This window comes from Ceratina calcarata, unplaced genomic scaffold (genome assembly GCF_001652005.2).
Source record: "Ceratina calcarata isolate Rehan_Ccalc_2016 unplaced genomic scaffold, ASM165200v1 scaffold2.2, whole genome shotgun sequence".
In the NCBI taxonomy this organism is placed as follows: domain Eukaryota; kingdom Metazoa; phylum Arthropoda; class Insecta; order Hymenoptera; family Apidae; genus Ceratina; species Ceratina calcarata.
This window is the reverse complement of record NW_017141592.1, coordinates 103,201-109,777: the sequence shown is the minus strand read 5'-3', so window position 1 is coordinate 109,777 and position 6,577 is coordinate 103,201. Positions and strand designations below refer to the sequence as shown.

At 31.9% G+C, this 6,577-nt stretch overlaps 1 protein-coding gene across 3 annotated transcripts in view; it reads right to left on the bottom strand.

Annotated features, from left to right (window-relative positions):
- Positions 1 to 6,577, bottom strand: part of LOC108622032 (elongation of very long chain fatty acids protein 4) — a 19,917-nt gene that overhangs the window by 9,718 nt on the left and 3,622 nt on the right. For 2 of the 3 annotated variants that reach the window (XM_018019666.2, XM_018019665.2), the window contains exon 2: positions 5,377 to 5,508. The exons of the other annotated variant lie outside the window; for it this stretch is intronic. The gene's annotated coding sequence lies outside the window, so the exon portion shown is untranslated. The remainder of the gene's footprint in view (positions 1 to 5,376; positions 5,509 to 6,577) is intronic. 3 annotated transcript variants of the gene reach the window in all.

The window sequence follows — 6,577 nt, the reverse complement described above, 5'->3', positions numbered from 1 at the left end:
GACCAGTGTAATTAAAATATTTGATTTTGATCAAATCACATAATCACAAAAAATAGAATTTAATGAACACTTTGTAATTAAATATATTAACGAATTCTGAAAAACCTAAACAATTTTCAGATTTTAATATCAATCATTCATTATGAAACAAAACTGTTTTGAATCTTTTCAAGCACATTTTTCTTTCGGAAACAATTATGGTCCTATGGTTGCAAAGGAGATCCGAAGATCTGTAGACGGAAGACGGATGCAAGGATGTAAATATAGATCCAAGAGAAAGCTTGGTAAAGTCGTCTCGGTGCGACGGATCAATATGGGTCAGTGGTCCTTTAACCGTGAAACACGTTTCGGAATATTCAAAATCCATTCGCTCCGCACTCTATGGCGTTCCTAGCCTTATCACCTTTCACCATTTCAGTCATTGAACAGCTCGATTAGGATTCCACGACGAACAAAGTAGGCGGTAATGCTCATTTCGCGTTCTTCCGTGTCTTCCTTGTTTTTTTCTCGTTCGTACACATTCCAAGGAGGAGGTTGGTACGAAGTTTTATATTTTCTACATCAACGGTTTATACGTCCGCAAGTGTTCATAATTCATAAGACTCATTACAGGTAATTTCATAAGTGTGCTGATTGCTAATGTGAATAACACGGAATAAATCTATGTAAGTTTCCTATGTACGATGGGATCAAACATCTAAAGGTCTAAGGTCTAGACTAAAATAGAAAAAAAAGGTCAAGGCTAAAATGCTTCCAGACATATCCCAACTGTCTTTACTATTAGTGCATACACAATTTACATAGTATCAATTTGAAAAATTCTTCTTCTTGTTGTACTGTTTAATTATCGTGATTGATCGTTAGCACTTTAAACTTTTTAAATACTTGTATATTTCTCGTACATTATGTATTCGACTTGATAGTAGTGTAAACGCAATTTGCATCATACTCATATCTGGATACGGAGAAGGAATAAACTGAATTTTGAAAAATTCTATAAAGGTCTAAATTTAAAACTTAAAAAAAATTAAAAATTTGATAGTATCTTGTATTTAAATGAGCAGGTTTCCAAGAATTTTACACAATTACAACGGTATATTTGAAACTGCGGAATGTTCCTTGACTGTAAACGATGATTACATTACAATTTAATGTTCAATGTGTCCATAAATGATTTTGTCGTATTTGAAATGAAGCATGAAAAAGATGTGACAGCTGAGCATTAGCAATTTTTATTGGTGCAAACAATGCAACTGATGACAACACTAAACGAGTTAAGTTAATTTTATATTAGAATAATTATTGCGTATTTGAGTCAGTAAATAAATACACACGTTCGCAAATATTTGTGGAGATAAAGAATTTTTTAATCCCGATGAAGTCCTCAAATTGCAAATTATCTCGCGTAATGTCCACCTGTTTCTCGAAAAGTTGCGAATATTTTTAAATACAAGGTCAACTCGTATTCTTTACATAATTCTCGACTTTCTTCCTCTCCTTCCATGTGCAACGTTTTGAATGAAACACTAGATAACAATTCTCAAAAATAGAAGATTCTGCCACCATAACTAGCGATAATGGGTTTGATTAAATTTTACATTCTCGACAGAACAAAACTTTCCCATTTCCTCTCTCTACTTGAACGAAAGAGAAAAAATAATCTGTGCATTAATCTCATCAGGTGCCGCACACTGAAATACCGTGAGGTGAGAAACTGAGCGTATGGACACGTGGTACTCTCGAGATGACCGCAGAAGCGTAGTTTAAAACCTGTTTCGATGCTTCCTTGGTTATTTAGTAGGCCGACCGGACTAATAATGAATATTTCTGTCTCGCATAATCGACACATGGACCAAGTATAAAATTGTCAATCATGTCGGGTCATCTGAATTTTTAAAGAATATTAATAACCGGTCAAATTGGAATACATTAAATATATGAATAAAAATAATTACAGAAAGATTACATTTTTTATTGATAAAGAAAATGATTTAATAGTAATATTCTTCTCTTCGTTATAGATGTTGAAAACTCTTTTTAATCTCACAGAGACAATTAAATATTTTTTGAAATACTTAATTGCTAACTAAAAAAAAAGAAAATTATAATAAATAAAAGAGTGATTTAAAATTGCAAGGTTTACTATGCAATTTTATTAAGTTAATAATAAATAAGTATTAAGTAAATGAAAAATACAATATTCATTTAAAAGAATATACAGTCCGATTAGTTAAAGTATAAATAAGAATTCATTTAATACGCTTCACCATAAGCGTTTTCGGGTAAAGTCAATTAATTAATGATAAAAGACTAGGCCAAGGACAAAGCACTTTGTTTAAACGCAAACAAGTCACAGTATAAAAGAGAAGGAAGCATAGATGGAATATAGGACATCGTGCCATTTAATCTTCGACATTTGTTGTTGGATCCTAACTGATTTACGGTTCGAAGTGGATCCTTCGACAAAAGTCGCGGAGGAGGAAAAAAGAAGAAGCTGAGGAATCCAAGTGCAGAAGGAGAAAGCGCGGCCGGTTACTTTCGTCGGGCTGGACACGCGTGCTCGTAGACTCGTAGATCGCATCGTGATCTTTTCCTTCACCCATCAGCTTCGTTTTTTTTTACATATTTTACATGCCATTTTTTTGTTTTACACGTTCATCATTTGACTTATCTCGGTTAATAAAATGCCTCGTTTATAGAAGCGTTGTGTATCAAGTCACTTCTTAAACACTTTTTAGTTCATCCTATAAATTATGCAAGTATTTCTTGTTTTCGGAAAAAGACGTATGGAATGACTCACTTAAAAGAAAGTTTCTATTTCAATATTCAGTTTTTCAGATTTTAAATTTATTACAAGCTCTTTATTAAATATTCTGTTATCAATAACTGAACGGTTATGTTTACGATTTAACAGCTAGTTACGTTGTTTCCTGAATTCGAGTGAAACAGTTATCTAAACAAAAGGACTCTTCGTTTCTACTTATACATCTGAAGCTCCGACATATTCTTAGAAACTGCTGACAAACCAAAGAACAGAATTAAAGCGAACATTTATTTGTGACATTAATACATAAATTTTAACTAAAACACGAAAACACAACAGTTGAGTTAGTTGAGTTTTAAGTGATGTCAGCTCTAAACGAAGGACGCTGGGGAAAAAAAGAAGCTGTTTATGTGGACAAAATGAGATCAATAGAACCCCAGTTCGCCCGGAGCGAACTTTCATCCGGATTTCATTCTTTCTTCGCTGCTCACGTGGTCCGTTCGGCCAACAGTAAAACAGGAAGCAGGTGCCGCTACCATATTAGCAATACATCGTGATCATTACTACCATGTAACACATATAATAATAAATTTTCACAAATGGATAAATCTGAGTGCTGATGATAAAAAAATATCGTTTTTATGAACAAGTAAGTTGAATTCAATATTTCTCAGTTTCCTAAAGATAATTTAAGGAATGATTTAATATCGATGAATTTTCATATACAATGATCATTATTTTCCGCATAAAGGAGTTGATGTATACTTATTTCCACATATAAAAATTATATGTATAAGGGTAATTGACACGAAAAAATTATAAATAATTAAAGTTAGTTTAAGTTACAACTCGATGGCTTGCGAAATTAGAACGTTCCGTCCGAATCGCTATCGTTCGCATTTATTATCAATGACATGCCGTTCGAAATCTGCACTTTAATACGATTTCACAATCGTGTTTGAGAAACTGTTCGTACGATTCCCGATTCACAGTTCAAAATTGCTGATCCAAATTTTGCTTCAACGTGTGCTTAAAAAGAATTTATAATGAAGTAGGACGAAACTGGAATAAGAATAGTTTACATCTCAAATAAATCATCAGATTCCTTTCAAATTAGTACTATAGTAAAAAAAATAGTAGTGACATTTTTTATTGAATATTTTATGTTGCACATTTCGTATTTCACACGAAATTTTACAACTGTATGTTCAATAATTTATTGGAAAGTTACATACCCATAATGAAATTAATGAGCGGTCCTCCAACGGATTACCGTTAAAAATACCAACTTTCTTATTAGGCACAGTCGGTGCTTATCCTCGATCAAAAATACCTTTTATCATTTGCTTGTAAGAAGATTTATTCCATAAAATGAAATTTTTCCAAGAATACGTAGGAATAAGTTAATCTAAAATGGGGTTCCCCATTTTTTATATGCATACAATCTTTAAATATTATAGAAACTAATATTTTACATCGGATAAAATACGTACTTGAATTATCTTCTTGGTATGTACATTTTCAAATTCTTTTATGAATGCATGGAATTGCGCAGTCTGTCAATATTATAACACACTTAAAAATTTGTATTTAACCGCGGAAACGGATGTTATGAAATATTGCGCAAGTTAACGAGCATTACGTTTCACGTAACATTGTTTAAACGCTATGGTTAAACATTTGCCGAAGTTCACGTTACATTCGGAGAATCAATCTGGTTGAACTTAAACGTCTCGCTGTTTAAAAATCATCTTTCGTCAATGTTAGATTTACGTCACAGATGTTCCTCCACATTATTTCCTAATATACTTACTACTTACTAGTCACAAATTTTCAATCAGCATATTAACAGTAGGATAAGTTATATAGAATAATTATGAGTTAAATCTGAATTGAAAGTATTAATAATATTTCATTTCTCATTATTTTTTAAAATTATATTACATATTAAATTAAGTAAAAATTACTTGTTAGATATTTACATGTATGTATATTATTCTTTAGATGGATTAGAATTAAACGGCTGATTTTAACGTGAGAGTTCGCACACACATCACTAATACGTACATGTACATATGAATGTATGTATGTATGTATATGTATTGCCTAAGTCTTAATTGACAAGGCTTAATCGATAACGTTCGTGAAAATAGCATTGCTAGCGAAATACTTTCTCCGAAGGACATTTACTCTTGAAACTTTCAAACACCACGCATTTCTATGAAAAAACGTACGAAACTGAACTTTTTGTTCGAACTCGAACGGCACAATCAACCGGACGTTTTGTAGTTTCATACTTTCTCAAATACGGGGACGATCTGCGTCAGCATAAATAATGAGAATAATCAGTTTAATATTTCTTAACAAAATAATTAACAGTTATAAAGCAATGTGTTATTAAAGAATTGCATAAATAAAAGATTAGAATGAGCAACTATGGAAGCATAACAACGTGCACGGATATTTCTAATTAAATGCGTTCAATTTGTTTGTATCTGTGGAATTTGATCTAAATGATCGAATAAGTGAAACTGCTTTCCAGAGTATATTGCGGTGGCTAGAGGAGTCCGCCGAAACGAAGGGAAAAGTTGTTAGATAGAGAGTATACATACATAGATAGTACTTCCTTTCTCTCGAAGACAAGTCGGCAGCTCTATCTCGTAATCATCGCTATTCCTCGGTCATTAGAGCCGTGAAACCGGTGCGGTTGTCTCGCTATCGTTCACCGTGGAATCGAGAAAAGCCTACACAATAAAACCAAGAGTCACACGATGGTCTATAAATAATGATTTAATAGTTTGTTTTACAATTTGTCGAGTTGTTAATTACGATAAAGGCACCGATACGCGTGAAACGGAAATCGAATGCTATTGTTTATTTAATGTAAAATACGTAATACAATTGTTATCGTTACACACAAACGGTTATTTTTACAAACTGAACAACATAACATGTTCGACAAATTTTACGTGTGTGACCGATCGTCAACTGTCCGTAGATGACGTCAACTGTTCATGCATGTAAACGCGGTGAATACAAAATATGACATTATAATCTAACAAATGCCATATGCGAGATGATGAAGTAAATGCAGAGGAAATGACGAAGTATGTAACACGGCATAATATTGATTACTATGCATTTTTACTATGGAATGCCGTTTGCATTTATTTGAAATTTAAGAACTTATTGAATCGCAATAAGAAAAAAAGAATTTTATAAAATGTGATTAAACAAACAATTAAGTAATTGTAAAATATAATATCGATATAATGATAATTATTAAATAGAAAACTAATGAAAAGACGATTATCCAATACAATGTGAACGAATATTTATATAATGTAAAATTAAATAAATATAATAAACTGAATGAAATAAGGGAACTTGTACTAATGATTCTAATATTCCCACAGTGTTCAATTTGCTATGCTGTGTATGTCTTGATATAGATTTCTTCACTGATATTCATCGAGTCCCTTGCATTCATTCGATATCATCGAATGTCACTTTCTATTGACTCTAATGAAAATGATACACTCTGCTCTAAATACATAGGTGCTGTGTAGCATATAGACGAAACATGGGAATTTATTAACCTGACGAAAGATGAATTCAATCTTTAATATTATGTATGTACGTGTACAAGTGAATATTGTACAATTAAGTAAAAGATGGTATGATCGACTTTGGAATTATAATTAGAGAGGATGCTTATTATTATCTATAATTATTATTTTGTAATTTGATGTACAGATTAATAGTTTTTTTGTATCATGTAAAAGTTTAACATTGTGTCAAATTATTAAGAGT